Genomic DNA, 26,221 nt, shown 5'->3' with positions numbered 1-26,221 from the left:
TGCTCTAGATGGTGATTTATTGAGAGCTGGATCTCCTTGGTCTGTCGGCTTCTGGGCCCTGAAGTGAGGGGTCTTCCATCGACGGCTTCCACAGGCTGCATGGTACTTCGTGCCTCGTAAGGAATCTGATGACTGTTAACCCAATCTTGATCAATGAAGATCCCCATAGCTCCTCAGTCTACCAAGGCCAAAATGGAATAGGTCTTGTTCTTGGAGGGTGATAGAAATGCTTGGAGAATGACCAGTTTGTTCTGTCCAGGAAAGTTCAAGGATGGAATTGATGTGGAGCAAACATCTCTCTCCCGAAGCTCTGCTCCATCTAGGATCGGGAGCTGGCATTTCCCGAACGCCGAGGAGGTGCTAGAGGACATTCCCTAACCAAGTGTTTGTCCGAAGCACAATACATACACAAACCCGTGTGAATCCTTCTCAACCTTTCTTGTGGGGATATGGGTCCACGAAAGGCTCCAATCTGCATAGGTCCAGGTTCTGTGACCTGGCCGTGCTCTCAAATGACATCTTGGGTGGGTTTCCCCTGGATTTCTTCTTTTCAGCCTTCCTTTCCTGGATGCGGAAGTCTATTTGCAGGGCAAGGTCCATTAATGCCTGGAATGAGTTTGGTAGAGCCACTCTGGCCAGCTCATCTTTTATCTCATCGTTCAGTCCTCTCCTGAACAGGGTGAAACTCGCCTCAGAGTACCAATCAGCTTCCTTGGCCAATTGCTTAAATCGGGTCACATAAGTGAGCGTATCATGGGAGCCCTGTTGAAAGTCTAACAAACGTTCCTGGGCACTGTAGACCTGCTCAGGACGGTCAAACATGTTTTTAAGGGCCTGTATGAACCCATCATAGTCATCCAGGAGGGCATCGCCGGAGTTAACAAGGGGTGTAGCCCAGATCAAAGCATTGCCAGAAAGGTGGGATATAATAAAACCCACCTTAAGTAATATGGCTTGAATGTAAAGTGGACCAGGCATGAATCTAGGAATCCGTGAAGTGTTTTTGCCGAACCATCATATTTGTCAACAATGCCACCCAACAGGACACTTTTCTTGGTGGCAGAATCCCGGGATAGGACCAATTGTTTAAGTGCGGCGTTTTCCGCCTTTAGGTTTTGGACCTCGGTTGATAGTTCTTGCATGCGTCGCATAAGGTCCTGAACGGTTGCTTCCATGTCGTTATCAAGTTCGGTCAGGTGGTGTCTCAAACTGTCAAGGAGTTCCCCCCCTTCTCTCCTGGGTCCGTTCTTTGCTGGAGTTCTTGGTCGCTGCCTTCTTGCGGACGGACCTGGTTTTGACTAAGGCTGCTCGAGTCTCTTCCGACTCCAGCGTGCGTTCAGTTCTGGGAACGCGCAATCGAGGAATCCGGGAATCTAGGATGGGTGCGACTAGCACACGGGTCCAGGAGGCAGGAAGAAGGGAAAGGGCAAGGAGCGGGTAAGTGAACGAGGACAAGGAATCGGTACCGCGAGCTACGAAAACACACGTCTGGTGGCTATTTGCACTAGCATTGAGATGCGCAGAGCCGCGGAGGGTGTGGTCTATAAAGAGAGTGCGTTACGTCCAGCGCAAGGAACGAGTAATGGTGTTAGGCTGGGCGACCATGTTGGGAGTATTATGGAATGCAAGCCCTGTTGAGACAAGGACCAGGATGTCCAAAAGGGCCGTGTTCTTGAGTTCATGACACTAGCGAGCCTGGAGTGTAGAAGGATCTGACCTTTGGGTTTGGCAGTGTGGTGTCTAGGTAGGGTGCCCATATTGGAGGATGTGGACGTTTGGTGCCGGAGAGTTGGTGGCGATATGAGTGTGTAAGTGGGAGGCGTGGTGCAGATGAGTCAGGGGGCGGCTAGGATGAGCGTTCAGGAGAAGAAGAGGAAGTATGGTGGTAGTGGCAGGTGTGAGTTGGCAGGAGTGCGTGTGAGCTGGTCTGCTGGTCGAGAAGGGATGCATTTGTGTAGGAGGGAAAAGCACATGGGAATGGATTAGGATTGGGTGCACAGTGAGCGGATAGTGTGGGGCTGGGAGCTCAGCGCAGTCACAGTCGATATGTTTAACAGTGCAAACAGGGTGGCACAATTTGGGCAGATGCAATTAGTATTTGTACAGTCTGGGCAGATGCAATCAATATTTAATTACAGAACGAGCTGATCGGCACAATCCTTACTGAGCACACGTAGTAACGATCAGTAATTATGATGGGAGTGTGGCGGGACGAGCTGGTCAGCGCACAGTGTAGTGTGGCTCAGAGTAGCCACAGTGTGCATTTCAAATTGCAAGTTATTTTTGGCAGACACAATCAGGGATAGTAACATGTGAAGGGGGCAATAAATGCTGGATTACAGATGAGAGGTTTTTTTCGGCAAGCACGTCGCGTTAGCTCAGAGAGGATACATTATCCTCACACATTGTAGAATGGATAGTCATATTAGTAGAGGAGCGCTCAAAGAACCTACCTAATGTAGATCGTGGCGGGTGGTGTGCACCAACGCGCCAACAGGCGCAAACATGGCCTTAGCCGCGGGCCGCAGCAGGCGTCTTCCGCCTGCCGGCGGATTGGTGTATATGAAATGCACCTATGTTGCTAGGCAACACAATCAATGGCTTTGTTGTGGCTCCGGCGGCCATTTTAGGATCAGGCCGTGTTGGTGAAGATAGTAAATCCTCTATTCGTGAGAATTGTGCAGCAGGTGCTCACCTCGTTCGGTTTGGGCCTTAGGAGCGTAGCGTGGACTTCTGATGATGAGGTGATGAGCTGCTCCAACAGCAGCGTAAGAGAGGCTGGGGGAGAAGGGCTCCTGCCCTCTGTGTTCAGGATTCTAATGCTTAGTGGGGGCGCAAACAGGGCCTTAGCCGCAGGCCTTCGCCGGAAGGCCCGTGGCCGGGATCTTCCGCCTACCGGCGGATTGGTGCGTATGAAATGCACCTGCGTTGCTAAGCAACGCAATCAATGGCTAGGTTGTGGCTCCAGTTGGCCAATTTAGGATCAGGCCGTGTTGGTGAAGATAGTAAATCCTCTATTCGGGAGGATTGTGCAGATGAGGGCTCAGCAAGAAAGCAAAATTGCAGTGGGGGAGTGCCTTCTACCAGAGGGTGCTCACCTCATTCGGTTTGGGCCTTAGGAGCATAGCGTGGACTTCTGATAATGAGGTGATTAGCTGCTCCAGCAGCGGCGTCAGTGAGGCTGGGGGAGAAGGGCTCCTGCCCTCTCCGTGTTCGGGATTCTAAAGGTGGAAAGAAAACAAGGCGAGAAGGAAAGGCAATAAGAATGCCAAACTCTGTAATGAGAAAAAAATTAAAACATTCGAGCTATCAGAATTCATGGCCACATTTCCACACTTAAAGACCTATGCAACCTGCCTCTGGGGAACGAGATCATTGATTTGAATACTATGTGCAATATGGTGGTCGAAGGATAATGAGGCTAGGAGGAGGTCGTCCGTCTCGAGGGTTGGCTGTTCCACTGAACTACGATCTGTGCTACAGGAGGAGATAGTACCTTTTTTGTCATACCCTCTCGGTTGAGGCCCCTCTATCTGACAAGCCCAAAGTTTCTCAAGTTGATTTAATGGTCTTACCACCTCAGTTTATAAATGGGGGTGTGGGTACTAAACAAAGTAAATTGTCTGCCTTCTTTCCATTAGTGGTCAAAAAAACGAATGTGCGGTTGTAGTCCCAGTGGCTATTGGAACCGCTTTGGAATTAGTTGTAGATAACGCTTTATCTGCATCAAGTAGCACAAGCCTGTTTGAGACCTCTGCTGTTGCACCGGAAATACCCTCCGCCCAGAGTATAATCCATCAACACCAGAGTTATTTTCACCAAAGGTCATGGTATGGGAGAGTGATTTACAAATAAATGGAACTGGTAGCATGACTAGATCGTGCTATATGGTTGTCAGCTTTGGAACATTCAGGATGGGAGATTCTTTGACAGTATGGAATTTAGGATCTTGAAACAGACCTTGGCCATCCCATTCCCACTTCCTATCAGTGTCATCAGACTTGAACTGGAACTGATTTTATGGTGGGCACAGTATGCTAAGCGTAGTCACACACTGCTGGAAAACATTGAACAAGCTGATTATTGCACCGTAGCATTCTATGTAGGGATTGTATTGCCTGCAGAGAGAAATCCATATCTCCGGAAATCAAGCTCAGATGTACTAAGATGAGGGAGGTTGTGGACCTAAGAGGTACTGAACCGGAAAGTGTGGTAAAGAGAAAGATTGCGTGCTGGGAGAGAGCCACGGATTTACAAGATTTAGCCAGAAATACAAAAAAGGTAGCAGGCGCCCCTCTCTAGAAAGAACATGGGATGATAACCTGTTACGTGTTTTTTTTCCCTACTTTGAGAGTCTGCAGCCATCGCTTTTATCTCACTGTACTTTTCACAAAGGAGGAAATACCATTTGCATATCAGTCTAAGACATGCAACACACAAGACCCAGGCATACCATGGTCATGGGTGATCACCAGCTGTCCACCCCAAGACATGCAACAAACGAGAACCAGGCATACCATGGTCCTAGGCGATCACCAGGTGCCCACCCCAAGACATTCAACGAAGTGACTGAATGAGTGAACGATGGGGGAGGCCCAATGCCCCCCAGGGGGGAAGTGACTGAATGAGTGAAGGATGGAGGAGGCCCACTGCCCACTACGGAGGAAGTGACTGAATGGGTGAAGGATAGGGGAGGCCAACTGCCCCCAGGGAGGAAGTGACTGAATAAGTGAAGGATGGGGGAGGCCCAATGCCCCCCAGGGGGGAAGTGACTGAATGAGTGAAGGATGGGGGAGGCCCACTGCCCCCCAGGGAGGAAGTGACTGAATGAGTGAAGGATGGAGGAGGCCCACTGCCCACCACAGAGGAAGTGACTGAATGGGTGAAGGATGGGGGAGTCCAACTGCCCCCAGGGAGGAAGTGGCTGAATGAGTGAAGGATGGGGGAGGCCCACTGCCCCCCAGGGGGGAAGTGACTGAATGGGTGAAGGATGGGGGAGGCCAACTGCCCCACAGGGAGGAAGTGGCTGAATGAGTGAAGGATGGGGGAGGCCCTCTGCCCCCCAGGGGGAAGTGACTGAATGAGTGAAGGATGGAGGAGGCCCACTGCCCACCACGGAGGAAGTGACTGAATGGGTGAAGGATGGAGGAGGCCAACTGCCCCCAGGGAGGAAGTGACTGAATGGGTGAAGGATGGGGGTTAGCCCACTGCCCCCCCGGGAGGAAGTAAGTGAAGGATGGGGGAGGCCCACTGCCCCCCCGGGAGGAAGTGACTGAATGAGTGAAGGATGGGGGAGGCCCACTGCCCCCAGGGAGGAAGTGGCTGAATGGGTGAAGGATGGGGGAGGCCTACTGCCCCCCAGGGAGGAAGTGACTGAATGGGTGAAGGACGGGGGTAAGTCCACTGCCCCCCAGGGGGGAAGTGGCTGAATGGGTGAAGGATGGGTGAGGCCCACTGCCCACCACGGAGGAAGTGACTGAATGAGTGAAGGATGGGGGAGGCCCACTGCCCCCTGGGAGGAAGTGACTGAATGGGTGAAGGACGGGGGTAAGTCCACTGCCCCCCAGGGGGCAAGTGGCTGAATGGGTGAAGGATGGGGGAGGCCCACTGCCCAGGGAGGAAGTGACTGAGTGAAGGATGGGGGAAGCCCACTGCCCCAGGGGGAAAGTGACTGAATGGGTGAAGGACGGGGGCTAGCAAGCACTGTGCTGGCATGAAGGGGAGAGAGCACCAGCTGAAGAATAGAGGTCGTGCCAGCAGAGAGACGGATTTAGTTTCTTTAAGGGAGAAGAAAGTGTTACTTGTACTGTGTAAAGAGCATGTTCGTTGGGGTGAGCACATGGTCTGACAGCAGTCCGCAGCGGCACAGTTGCCCAGCAAGCAGCCCAGAAAGGGGACAGCGGCTGCGGGCTGTGAACATGCCAGGGTCCCGGGGAGCGGGAAAGACATGACATGTGCGTGCATGGGCTCGCAGTGCAAGGTTGCCTGCCGCATGCAGTGGTTTCTTTGGGTCTGCTTGCAGCGCTCCATTAGGAAGTGAATGCCCTCACTTTGGCGGTTGGGCTCCAAATGGTGACGTCATCAGGAGGCTGTGGGGGGGGGTTGCCATGTACCCCGGCATTAGAGAATTGCGCGTGCCACGTCACCTCACGCTGGCCAGGCCTCCCTCCAAATATTTAATCTGAACAACACTGGGTTATATTATGTTAAGAAAATGAGGCATCTTGCAGCTAACTGCAGGCAAGTGGGGGAGGAGAAGCCAAAAACATTAAAACACATAAGACTTGAGAGAGCGCCAACATGATGGGTGGTTGTGCATAGTACGGAGTGGCAGCGGGAGAGTTCTAAAGTGTAGTAGCTGCTATAGAGAACTAAGAGGAAATCAGACGAGGCCTTAAATGCTGCATGGAATTTGAAATCTGAAGTGTGTTCTTATCCAGGAGATCGAAATCATGGCTATTTGTTTTACAGGACAGGCAGCATCACTGTTCCTACAGAGTCATTCATTATAAAGAAAGAGGAAAACCCACACCCGATCCACTCTCCGGAAACAGAAGCAAGGAAAGAAAGTCTCGGCTGAGTCCAATGCCTAGGTATGGAATCTACACGTCCCCTTCTCCTTACCTCGCTCTGCTCCAATTCCTAAATCCAGGAAACACATTGTATATTACCAATAATATGAAAATGTTACAAACCTCAGAATTATACCTTAAAACGTTTATCCTGTGAACATACTCTATTCTGTCATTTAAATCCAATAACAAAGCGATACCAAAAGCTGGTTGTATCCTTATTTTCAAGCAATAACCTTTTTTTTGGGGTCACAACACATGTACTACCTGATTGGAGAATTAATTACACTGATTATGTAAATTCTTTCCAAACCACAGGGGTCCTCTCTGCGGATGGAACCACTGATTATGTGCTTATCCCTCCACTGGCTCCCCGTGACTGCAAGCATCAAGTTCAAGACCCTATGCATAGTCAGCAAGGCTTTCTGGGGCAGAGGCCCGCCCTATCTACAATGCTCTCTTCTTAAATACTCTCCCTCTAGAGCCGTCCGTTCATCCTCCTCCAACTCTCTGTGGGTAAGCCGCTTTACCAAACAGAGATTTAGGGGTTGATCTTTATTCTCTGCAGGTGCCTCCCTCTGGAACAGCCTCCCTGCCTCTCCTTCTTGAGCCGGAGCACCTTAAGTTCTGGAATCTCCTCAATACCTTACTCTTCTCTTCCTCCTTCTCTCGCCCTCTCCCCTGCTATTCTCCCCCTCCTTTTCTTCCGAACTGTTCAGCTTTTACTGACTGGTTGCCTGGTTCATGTCCAGAACCGGTCCTAGGCGCCCCCTCCAGTCTTGCACTTGCCTCCGGGCCTCTGTAATTTGTTCAACATTATTGCACTTACTGCCTATGATCCATGAGAGGGGTAACCACTCAGCACTTAGCCCAGGGTGCTTTTGTCCCCTCCTCCCTTCCTTGCCCTTCTGTCTGTACACTTGCATGCCCTGAAAGTACTTGGACTAGTAAGTTAGTTCTGGCCCTCTCATCCCCCTTTTTTGTCTCTTCCCAGCCTGATCACGCCTGAAGCTCTTTATGCACTTGCACAAGGAGTAATGCCGCCAGGCCTAGTACGCTCGTTTTTCTGTTAGATCATTTGGAAACTCAAGGCCTAATGACTACTGTTTTCCCTTGTTCCCTTCTTGCCTTGAAGCACTTTGAAGCACTCCACCTGTGTATAAGCTCTGTACAAATAAACAATAAATAAATAAAATAAATAGAGAACCTTTGTGGCAATGAAGGCAAAGTACAGTATCTTAAAAGCTACGTCGACCTCCAAGAAACCGATGAAACTGACTCAGACGAGTGTTACACACAGCAATAGATTTCTAGGCTGTTTTTGAGCACTCAGCTTTTCCATTCTGACAATAATGTTTCAAATACTGTCAGCTAAAAAGGGTTACACACAAACTGTGTAATTAAAATATGTAATTGCTAGGTTTAGGTTTAACCCTTTTTATTTTGCGATTGTTTAAAACGCACAATCTGTAATTTCTGAAACACTGAACAATATCAGCTTGTTTTTGTGATTTTGTTTGAGGGAAGATGAAGCCTCAGCTTCAGTTTTTGTTGCTCATTGTGGAGAGGAAAGGGGAGGAGGGGACATGCACCCAGAGCCAGGTGAGTTAATACTGACCCTAGGAAAGTCTTTGTGAGAGCAGTAAATGAAGGCATTGCCGGTGGAGCTCATTTTGCAGTCTCCTCTCCCACATGAACAAGGACCTCTGGTTTGTTTGTTGCTGCCCTTGATAGGACAGTTCATGATTTCTTATGAGCCTGCTGCAGATGTGTCTTCAGTTTGGCCAGCATGGTCTCTTTGCACTACATCTCTGCAACTTGGTCTATGGAATGCCAGATCATTGTGCAATAAGTCATCATCAGTTCTCGACATGTTTTCACAGTTACAATTACAATTTCGAATAGATTGTGTCCACCCACGTATTCCTCATCTATGATACTAGTATCTCGGCAGCTTTGCTGCTTCGGCGAAAAATGTTCTCGGCAGAGGGCGCGGTGCATGAAGTCGTGGCGTCGATGTCCCTCGAGGGACTCCGTAGTGCGTCAACGTCACCAGCAGTTTAAGTAGCTTGTGCCGCGACTGTTGGTTTCAGTTCCGTTTTTCCGATAGCTTTGCAATCGAGTTAACGGCGCACTTCGTAGTTACTCCAAAAAATGTTTGCCTTTTTCAACCCCTTCCACTCCTAAAACAGGGTTCAAAAAGTGTGTTGACTGTGGCTCTAAAATGTCGAACACTGACCCTCACCACGTATGCCTTTGGTGCCTGGGTTCGGACCATCAGACCGGCGACTGTGGCTCCTGTCAGTCGATGACGGAGAAAGCTCTTGGTGAGAGAAAAGGTAAACTGGCGGTGGGGCGGGAAGCTTCCAAGGCCTCTTCGAAGGCGTCTTCAAAAAGACATAAAAAGTCATGCGAGTCAAGAGACTCGGATCGGCACAGCCACTCGAAGAGATCTCCATCTTGCAGTAGATCGAGGCGTTCTTCGTCTTCTTCTACTAAGAAGCATTGGCAAGTTATTACTTCAGATGCTTGGGCACTGGAGACAGTAGCTCAAGGTTACTGCCTTTCCTTCCTTAAAAGGCCTCAGGATCATCCACCGGTAGTCAATTCTGTCAAGATTCCAGATCTGCTCCATCTGCAGGAAATCATAAGCCCCTGGAGAAAGGTGCAATAGAACATGTGCCTGCAGCGCAGTGGAACAAGGGTTGGTACTCCCCTTACTTTCTCATTCCCAAGAAGGACGGAGGATTGAGACCCATCTTTGACTTAAGAAACTTAAACAAGTTCCTCAGGACAAGTTTAAGATGGTAACTCTTTCTCAGATCCTTCAGGCTCTCCAACTCCAAGACTGGTTGTTATCATTGGACCTTCAGGATGCTTACTTTTCATGTGCCAATCCAACACAATCACAGAAAGTACCTGAGGTTCGCGGTTGGCGGTTCTCACTATCAGTTTCGAGTTCTGCCCAAGGGTTTTCACCAAACTGATGGCGGATGTGGCAGCAAGTCTCAGGAGAGGGGGGATTCACGTCTACCCCTACCTGGACGATTGGTTGATCAGAGCTTGTTCCCCCGAACAAGCTCAGGAACATCTCTCAATCACCTGCCAATCCCTACACAGGCTGGGCTTCTCCCTCAATTACACAAAGTCTCATCTGGTACCATTCCAAAGACTCCAATTTATCACAGCAGTCCTGGATACTTCCTCGGGGAAAGCCTCGCCTCCCGAGATGAGAGCTCATCACATTCTGCAGATGGTAACAAAGTTCCAGAATGCCCAGCATCTGCCGGCCTTTGATTTTCTGAGGTTGCTCGGCATCATGGCATCCTGCATTTTTCTGGTGCCAGAGACCCGATTAAGGATGAGATCCCTTCAATGGACCCTCAGTACTCAATGGTCCCCATTCGCGGGGAATATGTCGGATCTTCTGCAAGTTCCAAGCAGAGTTGGTCGGGACCTTCTATGGTGGGCTTGCAACGAAAATGTTCTCAAGGGAGAATCTTTTTGGCAACCAGTGCCAGAGATAACATTAGTGACGGACACCTCATTCACAGGGTGGGGAGCCCACACCAGTGATCTGACAATCAGCCATCCTTGGTCTCTATCGGAGTCCAAACTACACATCAACCTTTTGGAGCTGAGGGAAATCAGACTAGCGTTGAAGGCCTTTCTGCCCTGTGTACGGGGAAAGAATGTCCTGATAATTACGGACAACACAGTGGCCATGTACTACGTCAACAAGAGAGGAGACGTAGGGTCACTACCTCTATGCAGAGAGGCAATGCAGCTTTGGTTCTGGGCAATACAAGAAGGAATCTCTCTGTCGGCAGTTCACCTAGCCGGAGAGCAGAACATGGTGGCGGACGCTCTGAGCAGGCAGAGCACAGTCTCCCACAAGTGGGAACTAGCTCAGGAAGTCCTTCAAGAGATCTTCACCCTTTGGGGAACCCCTCAGATGGATCTGTTTGCGACCAAGGTCAAGTGCGATCAGTACTGCTCGAGAATTTCCCCCAAGCGGAGCTCTAGGAGACGCGTTTGTGGTGGACTGGGAATTTCCACTCCTGTATGCGTTTCCCCCAGTCCTGGATTTGGCCAGGAGGACGTGGTAACTGGACCTTCTGGACATGTCCATCTGCCCTCCAATACGTCTTCCACAAAGAGAGGATCTTCTCTCGCAAGAGGAAGGTCGGGTTCTCCATCCAGAGGTCAAGACACTCAACCTTCACGCATGGTTTCTGAGAGGTTGAGATATAAGGATTGGGATCTTCCGGATGACGTAATGGAGATATTGCTTTCAGCCAGTAGGCCAGCAACTAAATCTCCGTACCAGTGTCGTTGGAATAAATTCAGTAACTGGTGCAGAGATAAGAATGTGGACCCTTTTCAATGTGGCACTCCTATGGTGCTATCATTTCTGTTACATCTAGCCAATCTGGGGCTCCAGATTGGGACAATTAAAGGATATTTGGCAGCGCATAAGTGCTCCTCGGAAGAGGTTTCCTACTTCAAGATTCCATTGGTCATCCAATTTTTGAAAGGGATCACAAATGTGTACCCTTCAGTCCCTTTTCATGTCCTGGCTTTGGATTTAAATCTTGTACTAAAGTTTCTAACTTGTGTACCTTTTGAGCTTCTACATTCTTGTCCCTTAAGGCTTTTGACATTAAAAACTGTCCTTCTTGTGGCCTTAACTCCAGCCCGCAGGGTTAGTGAGTTGCAGGCTCTCTCATGCAAACCTCCGTACACTACCTTTGTGGTACTACTTAGAGTTAAACCTTCTTTCTTGCCGAAAGTAGTTCTAACTATCATTTGTCACAAAAAATTACATTACCAACGTTCTACCCTCCTCCTCAATTGGGCAAAGAAGAGGAGAGGTTACACAGACTGGACCCAAAAAGGGCTCTCAGTTTCTATATATCAAGAATGACAAAATTGTGCCAGGATGACCCAACTTTTTGTGGGTTATACGGTCCACAAATTGGGTTTAGCAGTGACAAAACAAACTATATCCCGCTGGATTACTTTGGCCATAGTGGAATGCTACAGATTAGCTGGGAAAGATCCACCGGAAGGGCTTCGTGTTCCTCAAATATTTCCACGAAAAAGCAGAAATAAAGCCAACGGGCGCGGCACGTGCTACTTAAACAGCTGGTGACGTTGACGCGCTACGGAGTCCGTCGAGGGACATCGACGCCACGACCTCGTGCACAGCAACCTCTGGCGAGAAAAATGTTTGCCGAAGCAGCGAAGCTGGCGAGATACGAGTATCATAGATGAGGAATACGTGGGAGGAACATCCAGTAGAAAGAACGTTACAGTTGGTAAGTAACTTGTTCTTCTCTGTATTACAGAATCTTGGATTTTGGCTACTAATACTGCTATACCTGCTTTACTGTCTACTTCTGCTAAATCTTCTTGCCATACCTCTCGTGTTTCTTCTCAAGGTGGTGGGACTGGTATCTTGTACCATTCCCCTTTTTCCATTGTTCCTTATAACTTTTAACTCTTCATCAATTTTCAACGTTTTAATTTTCATACTCCATTGTCTCCGCTATTTCATCTATGCCTTCTATCTCATTTCTATTAATGTATCACCCACCAGGTCCTGTTACCTCACTTTGTGAGGACATTGACACATGGCTTTCTTTTCTGCTTCCTACTACTGTCCCTCTTATAGTTCTAGGTGACTTTAATCTCCATCACTCAACTACTCAACTCTTCCATTTCTTTCCATTATTGATTCCTATTTCCTTACTCCCCTATCTACACCTTCTTCCCATATATCGGGCTCTTATATTTATATAATCTATCATTGCATCCCCTGTGTCCTCTCTTCCAGTCTACTTATCGGACCATCATCTTCTCTTGTTCTCAATTCCTTCTGCTGTTTCTCTGTGGTGACTGGTAGAATCAGAGGTACTTTCCCAAGACCCCTCCTCACCTGTATCTTCAGGGGAACTGTTCCTTGTTTCGGAAATCCCTTTTCTCCTGGTCTTCCTTTCCACAGGGTCCTTCTTGATTTTAACCCTTTTGTCGTGCAGGTAAGGTTGGGCTCCACCGGAGGCCACCTTGGCAGGATATAGCTTCCTGACCCAAAGGGACCACCAGGAAGCCTGCCTCAATTATACAGGGAAAAAGCTTCTTGGCACCAAAAAACCCTGTGGTGGATAGATGACTTGCTGCAGTCTTTGATGTTTCCAGTGTTGCCAAAGTAATCCACTGAGAGGATAATGAGAGGCTGGGAGTGTTGTCAAGGGAAGCTGCAAGGGCAGCGGAATGTACGAGAGAAAGACTAGACAAGAAAAGGTAAGTCAGGTAAGTGAATGCCAGAATGGCTGCAGCGTGTGCAGGAGCACAGAAAAGGAGGATTAGCCCGGGAACCAGAAGTCCGCCGAGAGAATGGCAGCAGTCGGAATGGGAGACCGAACCGCCGAGGTAGAGAGCGTTCTCTGCCGGAGGACCCGACACGGAAGAAAAGGGTAAAGAGAGAGAGTAGATGGAAATAAGCAGCCGAAAAGCTTCACAGAGCGTGAAGAGGGGCTGAAGAACTCCGGGTACGTATTCCAGCAGCAGATCGAACAGGAGACGACAGAAAAGCCAAGTGGGTACCAGCGTAAAAGATACAACGCGCCGAAGTGAAGACTGGGAGCGTTGATATGGAAACGTCGTCGGCCATGTTGGGAGAGGTCTAGACCGCTGCCGACTCTTCTACATACATCTTGTAATGAAGTTACCTCCGATGCACGGAGGTCCACCGATGCCATAACTTCCAAGTCCGCGGCATGGCCGTATGCCCCCTTTTCCTCCGGGCACCCCCGTTTTACTGGGGTTTCTGCTGTGGAACTGTTGTAAGAGTCGGGGAGCATGAAGATGATGTCTGCGTTCCCGGGTACGTTCCGATACAGAGTATCCCTTCCAATGTACCAGGTACTGTAATGTACCTTGGTGATACCTGGAGTCTACAATATGAAAGTCCTCATACTCCTCCGGTTCCTTAGGTGTTCGAATCCTAGTCCGACGCTTCTTCCTGAGATCAGGATCTGGACTGAATTGTTTCAATAGTGAGGAGTGAAATACTGGGTGTGCTCTTCCCATCTTCCAAGGGAGTTTTAGTTTGTAAGCGACTGGGTTCATCTTTTCAAGAATATAGAAAGGACCAATGTATCTGGGGGTGAATTTGCCCAGATGTAACCAGCGGGGTAAATACTTGGTTGAGAGCCACACTAAAGTTCCAGGTGACCAATTAGGATTGACTCGTCTACCGCGATCGGTTCCTTCCTTATACCTCCTTCTGCTCTCTTCCAGAGCCTTCGCAGCAGTTAGATGGGGCATGATTCCTCCATGGCAAGTGTGAAGGGTGGAACCCATAAGTACAAAGGAAGGGACTCATCTTTATGGCGGTATGATAGGTGTTATTGTAAGAAAATTCCGCCAAGGGTAACAAGAAAGACCAGTTATCTTGTTGACTGTTGCAAAAACATCTTAAGTACTGCTTGAGGGTTGTGTTTAGTCTTTCTGTTTGCTCATACTTTGTGGATGGAATGCAGAGGAAAGTGCTCTCTGAATGCCTAACTGTTTGCACATGGTAGACCAGAATTTAGAAGTAAATTGCGACCCCCTATCAGAGAGGATGGTTCTGGGTAATCCGTGTAGCCGGACGATGTCCTTGAGAAAGAGCGAAGGCATCTGAGGGGCAGTGGGAAGACCAGAAAGAGCAGTAAAGTGAGCCAGCGTACTAAAAGTGCCAACAGTTACCATTTTGGCTCGATGTCCTTCTGATTCCAAAAGGTCTACAATAAAATCTGTAGAGACATGCTCCCAAAGTTGAGAGGGCAGAGGTGGTTGTTGTAATAGACCCAATGGTCTACCAGACGATGTCTTCCCCGTAGCACATATGGGACAGGTGGACACATATCGTTGCACATCTTGGGACATGGTTGGCCGCCAGAAATGTCGTTTCACTAATTCCAGGGTGTTCTTCAAACCCTTGTGACCTGCCAAAGGGGTGTCATGACACAAAGTTAAGATTTGTGTTTGTAGATCCATGGTGGGAATAAATAAGGCTGTCTTGTGATACAAAAACCCTCCCTTGAGAACCATTTTGGGATTCTTCTTATCCTCCTGTCCAGTACCTTCTCGGACTGCCTGTAAAAATCCTGAAATTACAGATATGAACCTCTTGTCCGACAGGAGCAATTCCCTTCTCTCATGTGTCATCTTCCACCTCCCAGCTCCTGGAAAGAGCATCAGCCACGATATTCTGTGAGCTTGGGATATATGTGATCAGGAAATCGAACTGATAAAAATAATACGCCCACCTGGCATGACGGGAATTGGAACACTCCATCTGTTTGAGTACCCGTAGATTGCGATGATCCGTTCTTAATATGAAAGACTCGATGGACCCCTGTAGTAGATGTCTCCATTCCTCACATGCCTTCTTAATGGCTAACAGTTCCTTCTCCAGAACTGAATAGTTCCTCTCACTGGGGGTCAGTGACCTTGAATAGTAAGCAATAGGATGTTCCATATCGTCCTCTGACTTCTGAAGGAGAGTTGCTCCTACTGCCCCAGCTGAAGCGTCGGTCTCCAGAATAAAGGGTTTAGACTGATCAGGTTGGACGAGAATGGGCGCTGATTTGAACAATTCCTTTAGCTTCTGAAAGGCTTGGGTGCCTGCTGAATCAAAATGAAATCTTACTCCCTTTTTTAGTAAGGCTGTGATGGGTAGGACTATGCTCGAAAACTGGGGTATAAAGCGGCGATAAAAGTTAGCCAATCCCAAAAACCGTTGGATCTCCTTTACACTCTTAGGTTCCGGCCATCGTAATATGGCTTCAACCTTGCTGGGGTCCATATGTATGCCTTTCTTAGAAATTATAAACCCCAGGTAAGCAACTGCCTCTGCATGAAAATGACACTTCTCCAGCATAGGGTCTGGCATGGATTCACATGCTCATGAATATTCCCCGTCGTCAGGCTGGGAATCCTCGGTAAAGAAAAAATCAGTATCAGTTTCGTTTCTGATCTGTCTTTCTTAGTAGTAACCAATCACTGATCTCTGGGTCATACTGCCCCCAGCCAATGACTGCCCTCTCCCTAAGCCCCTCCCCTGGCAGGCATCCTCAGATTTTTACCGCACGTTCAAGTGTTGGGGGTCCTCGTGCTATAAATATATTAAATAGAGCCTCAAGCTCCACCGTTTCTTCATCCAATCAACGGGGACCCGTTTCTGATTTTCTACGCCCCTCAAGGGTGAAGTTTTCATCGAGTTACACTTCTTGGAGGATTCCAGAATTTTCTGTGGCCTAACTCGTGGACATGGCCCAGGAGAAAGGAAGCTCGACGCCCGGAAAGCTGTTCAGCATTTGTCCTGGATGCCAGCTACAGAATGTGTTCAAGGAGGACGAGCATTCAAAATGCCTCTACTGCCTTCATGAGGACAAAACGCACATGGAGAAGGACTGTGCGTTTTGCGGGAACATGTCGGAACAGACCATGAAGGATCGCCATCTTCGTCTCTCCAACTGGCCGGAAGGAAAGAGCCCGTCAGGTGAGAAGAAGAGGAAGAAGTCCCGGCGACGGGGGCCCAACAGAAGGCAAAGCTCCGCGAGTCCGCGGGCACCGGGAGCGCCGAACGGTCGGGCTCCTCGGCTGCAAGGCAGGGCGCATCTTCACCAACGCCATCAACCACGAGCCAACGCTCTGGCTCGGGGAAGAGGAAATTCGAGAACTCGGCTATGCTTCTGGAGAGGCCCCGGTCGATCTCGAAGGAACCGGCCGAAGGGGAGCGAGGCGGTGACCCTCCCCCTAAGGTGAAGGCCTCAAGCGTGCCCAAGACGGTGAAGGCCTTGATTCACCCGTCCAAGGCCTCTATTGAGGGAGTCGCTGTGGCCCTGGTGAAGCATGTGGAGGCTACCCCAGTGGAGGCGACCTTGGGGCCCAGAGATTCCCTGCCTACGCGGAGGGAATCCTCTTTTAAGGCCATCAAAAAGACCCCCATGAAGACCCCAGCGGAAAAAGAGGGGGGGGTGGTGGCCATCACGGACACAGACACAGCCTCCGAGGAGGAGCTGGTAGAAGTCGAAGAGGAACTCGACAAGAATTTGGAAGAGGCCCGTTCCCACGGGAGGGATTCCGACGAGGGGGACGACGAAAGCAAGGGTGGCGACGACGAGGCTCCCGTGGTGGAGGAGCAACCGTCACGCCCGCCGCGGCCTGAGCCACAGGACAACTTGGCGGCCATTTTGACAGCAATCCAAGCCTTATGCACAGAGATAAGGACCAGATTGCCCATGCCCCCGACGGATCCGTCGGGAAGCCTTCCAAGCAAGAGGAGGAGGATTCATCCAGCCCCGCCTTCTTAGCCCACACGGCCCTCTCAGCCTTTGTCCCCTTCCCCGATCCCGAGGGATGACACAGGAACGGATACGGCCACGCCGTGGATGGGAGACGACGGCGGTGACGACGGGACGGACCTCCCGTCGCCGATTCCTCGGGCATCCCCGCCGGACGAAATTGGCTCGTTTCATGCCATGATTGCCAGGGCATCCGAGCTTTTCCAGCTCTGCCCCAAAGAGAAGAAGAAGGAATGCTTCCTCTAGCAGCGGCGCAAGGCCAAGAGGTAGACGGCCCTCGTGGTGCCTCTGCTGGATGATATCTGGGAAGAGGGACTCGCCTTTCTCAAGAACCCGTCTACGACACCTGCGAAGAGGGACCGGTATGAGAAGAAGTACCGGGCCCCCTTGTGCCTTACGGCGAAACTGACCCCTGATTCGGTCGTCTCAGTGGTGGCCAAGAAGAAAGCAGGGAGGGCATCGGCCTCAACGTCAACTTCCCCGCCGGACGGCAAAGGAAAGACGCTGGATGCAATGGGACGACCAGTCATCTCGTCGGCGGTGTAAAGACTGGTAGGGGGTGTCTGTACTTCTGCTCCCTATATGGTAGAAGAGAGGCACAGAAGACCCCAGCCAAGATTCTCTATTACGGTAGCAATGGACGAGCAATCAAGGCCTAGCTTCTCAGGAGGAGATGCAGGCTGGATCTTAAGTACAGTGTAGTCCCCAAGCCCCCACAAAGGAATGTCCACACACTGTATTGGTTAGAACACAGTCTTTATATAATCAATATTCAAGGTTATGTACACTTATCATAATAACTCAATTTGTACTTAGGAAAATCAACAATGGCAAATATATACAATTCTAAAGTGGTACCACCCTTTGTATTAGATCTCATGAAAAGTGCTTCAACAATACTGTAATCATGTCACACAGATCAATAGAGTGAAACCACCAATAGAGAGAGGAGAGAAAATAAGATGGTTGAACAATAGGCAGAATACTGGCCCCTACCACTAGACACAGTTCTGTGTGGAGATCCCCCCACCTGGGCAACCTGTAAAATAAAGATATAGCACAAGCCCAGTCCATGTATTGTTCTGCAAGTCTTATTCCCTCCTATAATGTTTTTACCCCTCCAATGTACCTGGTGGAGTCGAGTTCTTCGAAGAGGCGTCGACAGATCCTTCTTGAGCGACCCCCTTTCAAGCGGGAGTCACGGATCGTCGAGAGGCGTCGAGAGGCGTCGAGGAACTCGGCGTTCGGCGTCGGGGAATCGACGGCCCTTCTTGAATGCCTTCCCTTTCAAGCGGGAGACACGGGCGTCGAACGTCCAACAACAAACAGGGTAGAACGGCGTCGATGAGGCGGCAGCTTCGATCCAAGCGGTGCTCGTCGACGACAGAGCGTTGATGTCCTGCAAGGCAGAGGCGTGCGGGGCACCTCGATGACAATTGTTCTGGACCGCAAAGATTGTGGAGACGGGGGCCCAGCAAGGGCGTCGAGTCGTTCGAGTCTTTGTGGTCTTCGGGTGGCGGGAAACCCACCTGCAGGTTTCTCCTCGGCGCGTTGGTCGTCCTCAACTTTCTCCGGCAGGATAGAGCGGTCGACGGTGCGGACGAGGGAGTCCTTCGATTCAAATGTTCTTAGGCAAGGAGCGGACGGCTCCGGTCGTCGGCGGCACGGCGTCAAGTGGTTCCCACGGCTGGGCAACACAACTTCGACGGGCCTCCAGCGGTTACGCAGACCTGCGAACCCTGGTCGACGGCAATGGACTTCGACAGCGGCGATGTCCGGGTGCTTCACTTCGATCTCCTCGGCGGTCCCGTCTCGGGTCGGCAGCCTTTCGAGGGTCTGACTTCCAGGGCGCTTCGGCGAAGATGTAGCGGTGCTCGATGATCCCTCGGAGCACGGGAAGAGGGTGCCTTACCAGGTCCTCTCTCGGGTCAGTCCTCGACGAATTCGGCAGCTTTCAGATCGGTCGAAGCAAGTGCAGCAGCAAGTCTTCTTCTTCCAGCTGGACGTCGAGGATCAGCAATTCCAGTTACTCTTGAGTGGAGACTCAGCTTCTGAACGCTTCTGAACAATTTCCAGTGGTGAGAGGTCCCCAGATATACTATTCTGTCTCTCATCCACACTGCTGGCACACACTCAGCAGCCAATCATACAGAAGGGCATTCATGCAGTCAGTCAGCCAATCAGGCACACAGTGCATTCAGGCCACACTCCTCCCTTTCAGACACTCACAACAAGGAATGTGGATTGGGACAAGTCCCCAGCCATTCAACACTACACACTGCATTCAGGCCAGTTTTGGGCAGGGCTGTCTCAGTCTTTGTCTCTCATGCCAGAAACCAGACAACCACAACAAGGAGTGTATATTGGTCACACACTCCATTCACCCAGGTCCCACCCACAGGAGGTACCCACAACATACAGTCACTGGGAAGGCTCCAGTTAGTCTAGCTGGGCCTTCACAACAATACCATATATGGAACTTCCACCCAACAGCCAGTCAGGGGGAAGGGACAGAGTCAGGGCTTCCCAGGACTTTGGGAAAACAAGGTAACAGGCAATAGAAAGCAAGAGGCCACAGGGGCCATCTTGTTTCCTATCAGGAATCAACTGATCCCAATGGCAGGGCCTGGGTATCCCAAAATGGAGGACACCCAGAGCACCTGTCAAATTCAGCATGGAGCTGCCACCAGCCCATACCCTGCTCTGTGGGCCACCCACAGGTGCCCAAAAACATACACTAGGGGCACAGGGTTGTACCCCCTACCCATGGGTGCCATAAGGGTATCCCATGGGTCTGTTCACCAAACCAAAAGAGAGAGCTGCACTGCCAGGAGTCCCACATGGACTCCTGGGCAGAAAACACGACAGAACACACGATAAAAAGCAGTAAAGGACAAGGATTCAGAGGCCCTGTCCCTCTGATGCATTTCCAGCATCACAGTCGCCCCCCCCAGACTGAGGTGGAGGGTGTCTAATCTCCCACGGGATAGACACCCTCATCCAGACGGTCAACATACCTTCTGGAAAGGCCATCTGCATTATTGTGACTCTTCCCTGGTCTGTGCTCTATGGTGAAGTCTAGCCCTTGCAGGCTAATTGTCATGATCACTGCTTCCAAGGAGCCAGGACCAGCCCAACGTCCTTGGAAGCAGAACCCTAACCCTAGGCACCAGCCGGTCCCCACTGGGACCTTTTGGACCTTGTCCTGGCGCCGGTGGCACCAGGCTCATCAAAACCATCAGTCCCGGCACTGGAAGTGCCAGGCTCATAATATGTGTGAAGATGCTTGGGTGGACTTACCTGCAGCAGACCATGCTGCTTACTTACCAGCCACTTAGAAGTCCTCTGTGAACAGGAACTACTTTCTTACCTGGGTGGGGCAAGCTCCACTCCCTGGATACAGCACTGGAACCCTTCTGGAACTGGAACTCTTTTCTTACCTAGGCGGGGCCGTGGAGGAAGATGCCTCATCACTCCAAGGCTATTTAAACCACACCCGATAGATGAAACGTGCTTCGCGTTATTCTGCATCTGCAGCAGAACGCTCACCTAGTCTGTTCCAGCATTTCTTCTTTCGATCCTGAACCTGCAAGAATTACTTACCATTCCTGTATCCAGTCAACAGCAGCACCTGCAAAGACAAGAAACAACAGGTTAGCAAGGCAACCTTTACACGCAGTGCTTACTCACCTGATCCATCGGCTGCGGCCATTTCTTCACGCTGCACCTCCGCCTGTGAAGACAAAAGCATTGTTATTACTTACCGGCACTCCGCGCATTCCGGATTTCTTCACGCTGCATCGCCGCCTGTGAAGACAAAAGCATTGTTATTACTTACCGGCACTCCGCGCATTCCGGATTTATTCACGCTGCATCGCCGCCTATGAAAACAAAAGCATTGTTATTACTTACAGGCATTCCGCGGACTCCGGCGCTGCAACCCAACATCTGAAAGACAAAAGAAGAGACATTAGACATTACTTACGCCCATCGCGCTCGTCGCAATAGAACGCCTGCAAATACTCCGGCGTCTCTTCAGCACGAACTAAGCTGCAAGGGAAAAAGACAGTTAGAGCGCTTGCATTTACTTACGCATTTCCAGGCGCTTCACTCCATCTTCCATCTCAAGAGTCCTGCAAGACAAAAAGGGAAAAAGCATTATACAGAGTCCTGTGCAATATTAACGTGCCACGCACCTAAAGACTATAAAGACTAAGAAGGTGTCTGGAAACTCACCGCTCGTGCAGTTAACGACGGTAACGATCCTCTGAGTTCAAGAGGCCTATGTTTCACCAGTGAAGGAACTGGCAACGGCACCCTGCACCAGACGCAGATGGAGAGTCCAGCATTCACCTATCTAAGGTGAGCACGTTGACCTGGGGGCTCTACGGAGAAGCTAGGAAGAGAGAGAGAGAGAGAGAGAGAGAGGGACATTCAACAACCCAGACCATTAACCCCCATATTCTTTCACCTGCAGAAACCTCACCCTTCGAGTTCGACACACAGTGCGAAGAGGTTCGACCCCAGAAACCAATCGAGTCCTGCACATCACTTTTCGAGTCACAGACACCTTCCTGCCAAGACCAGCGCCTCCGTGGGAATCAGGTGAGCGTTACACTAATGGACCACCTGAGCAATTTCGGATTCTCACCCTTCATCTGCATAAGCCACTTCAGGGGCTTATGATCTGTTTGGACCTTGAAGGTAGACCCCGTAAGGTAGGGCCTAAAACGCCTAAGGCTCCAAACTATGCTAAAACACTCCTTTTCAACAGTAGCCCACCTAAGTTCTCTACCCTTGAGTTGTCTACTGATGAATATGATAGGATGTTCTCTCCCTTTGTCATCTAACTGGGACAAGACAGCTCCAATTCCGGTGTCGCAGGCATCCGTCTGGACGATAAAGGGTCGGCTGTAGTCAGGCGCACACAACACAGGTGCCCTACACAGACTTTCTTTCAAGCCATCAAAGGCCCTCTGACAGTCTTCGGTCCAATTAACCTTCCTAGGCTGTTTGGGTGAAGTTAGAGCTGTCAGGGGTGCAGCTATGGTTCCATAGTCTGCCATGAAATTGCGATAGTACCCAGTGAGGCCCAAAAAGGCTCTCACCTGGGTTTGATTAGTGGGAGTCTCCCAGTTCTGTACATCCTGTACTTTACTGGAGAGAGGTTGGATTTGACCCCCTCCTACCTCATGACCAAGATAGGTAACTTTCCCCTGAGCTATCTGGCACTTGGTGGCCTTGATAGTGAGGTTAGCCCTTTTCAAGGCCTGCAACACCTTATCCAGATGTGTCAAATGCTCTTCCCAGGTGGAACTGTAGACGGCAATGTCGTCTAAGTAAGCCACACAAAAGGCTTCCAGCCCACTGAGCGCATGGTTGACCAATCTCTGGAAGCTGGCAGGGGCATTCTTCAACCCAAAAGGCATGACCCTAAACTGGTAGAGTCCCTCAGGTGTTGAGAAGGCCGTCTTTTCCTTGGCATGGTCCGTCAGAGCTATTTGCCAATAGCCTGAGGTAAGGTCAAAGGTGCTCACAAATTTGGCAGCACCTATGGTGTCTACGAGCTCATCAGCCCTGGGCAATGGGTGTGCGTCGGTTTTGGTGACGGCATTGACTCCTCGGTAGTCCACACAGAACCTCCAATCCTTGGTACCCGCCTGGGAACTTGCCTTGGGGACAAGGACCACTGGACTGGACCAGGGACTGGTTGAGGGTTCAATAACACCCAGATCCAACACATTGGCGGCCTCAGCCTGGATGTGGTTCTTGACGGTATCTGACATACGGTAGCACCTGCTTTTGACAGCCACACTGTCACCACTGTCAATTTCATGCCTACACAACGGTGTAAGGCCTGGCGTCAGTGAAAACAGAGAGGCATACTGTTGGAGCAAAGCTCTGCAGGCCCTCTGTTGCTCTGTTGTCAAATCCGGAGAGAGATGTACTCCCTCCACTGAGCCATCCTGAGGGTTGCTATGCAGCAAATCAGGAAGGGGCTCACTCTCATCCTCTTCTTGCCCTGAAGCTATCAAGAGACATGAGACTTCTGCTCGCCGGTGGAAAGGCTTGAGCCTGTTGACATGGAATACCTGAGGGGCTACCCCAGAGGCTCCCATGTCAACCAGATAATTGACTTCGCCCATCTTGGAGATGATCCTGAAGGGTCCAGTCCACTTGTCTGCCAAAGCTCTAGGCTTGGTAGGCTCCATCACAAGGATTTCCTGTCCCGGAGTCCAATCCACTTGCGAGGCTTTCAGGTCATGCCAGTACTTATTCAATTCCTGGCTGGCCTTGAGGTTTGCTGTTGCCTGACCCATCATCTGTGTCATCCTCCGTCTGAGGCCTAACACATAGTCCCCCACTTGCTTGGCGGGACCTGGAGGGGTGGCTTCCAAGCCTTCTCTGATCAAGGCGAGGGGCCCCCTCACGGGATGTCCAAAGAGTAACTCAAAGGGGCTGAAACCAACACCCTCTTGAGGTACCTCTCTGTAAGCAAACAGCAGGCATGGCAGGAGGAGATCCCATTTCCTCCTTAGGGGTTCTTCCAAAGCCCCTATCATGCCCTTGAGAGTTTTATTAAATCTCTCGACCAGACCATTGGTCTGGTGGTGATAAGAGGTGGAGAACTTGTAGGTTACCCCGCACTCTTTCCACATGGTTTTCATGTAACTAGACATGAAGTTGGATCCTCGGTCAGAGACAACCTCCTTAGGGAATCCAACACGGGTGAAAATGCCCAGGAGAGCCCTGGCAACCACCTTGGCAGTAACAGTCCGAAGGGGTATTGCCTCAGGGTACCTGGTGGCATGATCTACCAAGACCAGGATGAACCGATGTCCACCTGAAGTGGGAGGGTCAAGGGGACCGACGATGTCGATGCCCACCCTCTCAAATGGTGTACCAACCACTGGCAATGGCTGCAGTGGGGCAATGACCCTGCCTCCAGTCTTGCCAGACAACTGACAAGTTGGGCAGGTCCTGCAGTGGGACTCCACCTCTACTCCCATCCGTGGCCAGTAGAAATGGGCAGAGAGCCTCTGCTTAGTCTTCTTGGTCCCAAGATGACCAGCCAAGGGCACCTCATGCGCCAACTGCAGTAGGAAGGGCCGGTAAACCTGGGGTACCACCAACCTCTTGAGGGCACCAGGTTCAGGCTTAGTGGGCTCACTAACAAGGAGCTCACCCTCCCAATAAATCCGGAATGTCCTAGGCACTTCTCCCTGTGCCTGGGACAGGGCCTGTTTCCTCATTCCCTCGAGAGAGTGGCACTCTCTCTGTCCCTTACAGAAGTCTGCCCGGGAGGGTCCCCCTTCAGCTAACAAGCATTGAAGGTCGGGATGATCCTCCGGGTTGAGAACCTCTCCCACAGGAGAGTCTTCTGTCTCTTCTCCCACAGGAGTTGCGTTTGGGTTTTCCACTGGACCCAGCCCGTCCGGAGCATGGATCCCAATGGGTGCTGTCGGAACAGCAGGAAGAGAAGGTGTTCCCTCCACAGAGGTGGCCTTCTTGGTCTTCCTTCTTCTTTCCTTAGGCCTCGCCTTTGGCTCGGGTACCTGACTCACAGCCAGACCCGGTGTCACCTGTGACCTAGTGACTGCAGCAGCAGTCATGGGAAGACCATCCGAGATCAACCCCAACTCTACTAGATCATTTCCTAACAGAATGTTAGCAGGGACATTGTCCTGAACCAGGACAGGAAGCTTTGCTGTCTTGTCTCCAATCATGAGTGTGACTAAGGCTACAGGCGATAATTTGGGAGGCCCACCAGCTAACCTGGTGGTTCTCAGAGGAGCACCTATATAGTCCTCTGGCTTGAGCAGGGTCCTGTCCACCACTGTCATGCTTGCCCCAGTGTCTCTCAAACCAGTAGAAGGCTGGCCATTCAAGAGGACACTTCTCAAAAACCTACGGGTGTTCTGTGGGATAGTCGCCAGTACTTCTGCATACTGGTCCCAGGCCCCAAGGGACACTAAGGAAATCTCTACCGGAGCACCAAATATGATCCCGGTAGAGGAGGGGAGGACAGTGGCCTCAACCTCAGACACGGGGTAAGGGTAGGTCAGGCTGACAGCCTGTACTCCAAGTGCCTTACCTTTACACTTGGAGTCACCCCTTTTGTGATCCAGAGCCCCACAGTCCCAACAGGTGCCGGGAGTGCGGGGTACGGTACTGGCACCACTGGGAGCCTGCTTTGCAGCAGGTGGACCACTACTCTTATTCCCACCCACAGATGACTTATCCCCACTAGATTTTTGGGTCTTGGGAGAGGAAGGTTTAGGTTTACCCGACTGTGACTGCTTGTGGGACTCCTCAGCTTTCTGAGAGGCCCCCTTTTCTTTGTCCTTGTCCTTCCTACTGGAGTCCTTAGGGGACACCCGGTGGGAGACCCACTTGTCAGCCAACCTAGCCAGCTTAAAGGGGTCCAAAATGTTCTGGTCAGCCACATACTGACGCAGCTCTGGTGAACAGGCTTCAGAAAAATGCTCAAAAACAAGAGGTGGGACAATTCAACAAAAGTCTTAACCTTGTATCCATCAATCCACCCCATCATGTTCATGTGCGCAGCACTCACCCAGTCAACCCAAGACACATTCTCTCTTTTCTTAAAATCCCTGAACCTTTTAAGGTATTGGGTAGGTGTCTTGCCAAACTTGGCAATCAAAGCAGACTTCATACACTCATACTGACCCCTTTCTTCCACACTCAGCTTCAGAATACAGTCATATCCAGTTTGAGGCACTCTGCTTAATAAATACGTAGCCCAATCTCTTTGATCAACATCATGAATTGCACAAGCCATTTCAAATGCTTCAATCCACTGGAGGATATCTAAACCCTCCACAAATACACCAACCAAATCTTTCATAAACTTGGTGGCTGGGGACCTGACACTCTCACTGGTTTTAGCTGAAGTCTCCACTCTAGCTTTCTCTAGCTGGATTCTCTGACATTCAGTGTCCTGGCTCTTGAGTTCAAGGTCCTTATTTCTGAGTTCAAGATCCCTATTCTTGAGCTCCACTTGTTGAGCCAACTCCTCTTTCTTAAGTTCAGCATCTATTTCCAACTTGCGGTATTCAAAGGCCATCCTTAATAACTCAAGCTCCAAGGAAGTGCTGGGGTTTGGAACAGAGGCAGCAGGAATGGCGGCATTCCCAGAAACAGATTCAGCAGAAACCCCAGGGGCAGAGTCCTCAGTGGTTGCATTCCCCCCCTCATCAAGAGTTTCACCATCAGTCTGGTAGTCCACCAGGGCAGCTATCAGCTCAGCCCTAGACTTATCCACAAAGT

At 50.5% G+C, this 26,221-nt stretch overlaps 1 long non-coding RNA gene across 2 annotated transcripts in view; it reads left to right on the top strand.

The window, feature by feature from the left end:
* The window catches only part of LOC138489829 (uncharacterized), a 499,715-nt gene that overhangs the window by 25,075 nt on the left and 448,419 nt on the right, over window positions 1-26,221 (top strand). Inside the window, exons 2-3 of one of the 2 annotated variants that reach the window (XR_011274931.1) lie at window positions 6,472-6,593; window positions 21,408-21,528. This is a non-coding gene — a long non-coding RNA (uncharacterized lncRNA). Of the gene's footprint in view, window positions 1-6,471; window positions 6,594-21,407; window positions 21,529-26,221 lie in introns of those variants that run through there. The other variant, XR_011274930.1, reaches the window with a different exon arrangement.

This window comes from Ambystoma mexicanum, chromosome 9 (assembly GCF_040938575.1).
Source record: "Ambystoma mexicanum isolate Mex_15411 chromosome 9, UKY_AmexF1_1, whole genome shotgun sequence".
In the NCBI taxonomy this organism is placed as follows: Eukaryota; Metazoa; Chordata; class Amphibia; order Caudata; family Ambystomatidae; genus Ambystoma; species Ambystoma mexicanum.
This window is presented reverse-complemented; position numbering and strand designations above follow the sequence as displayed.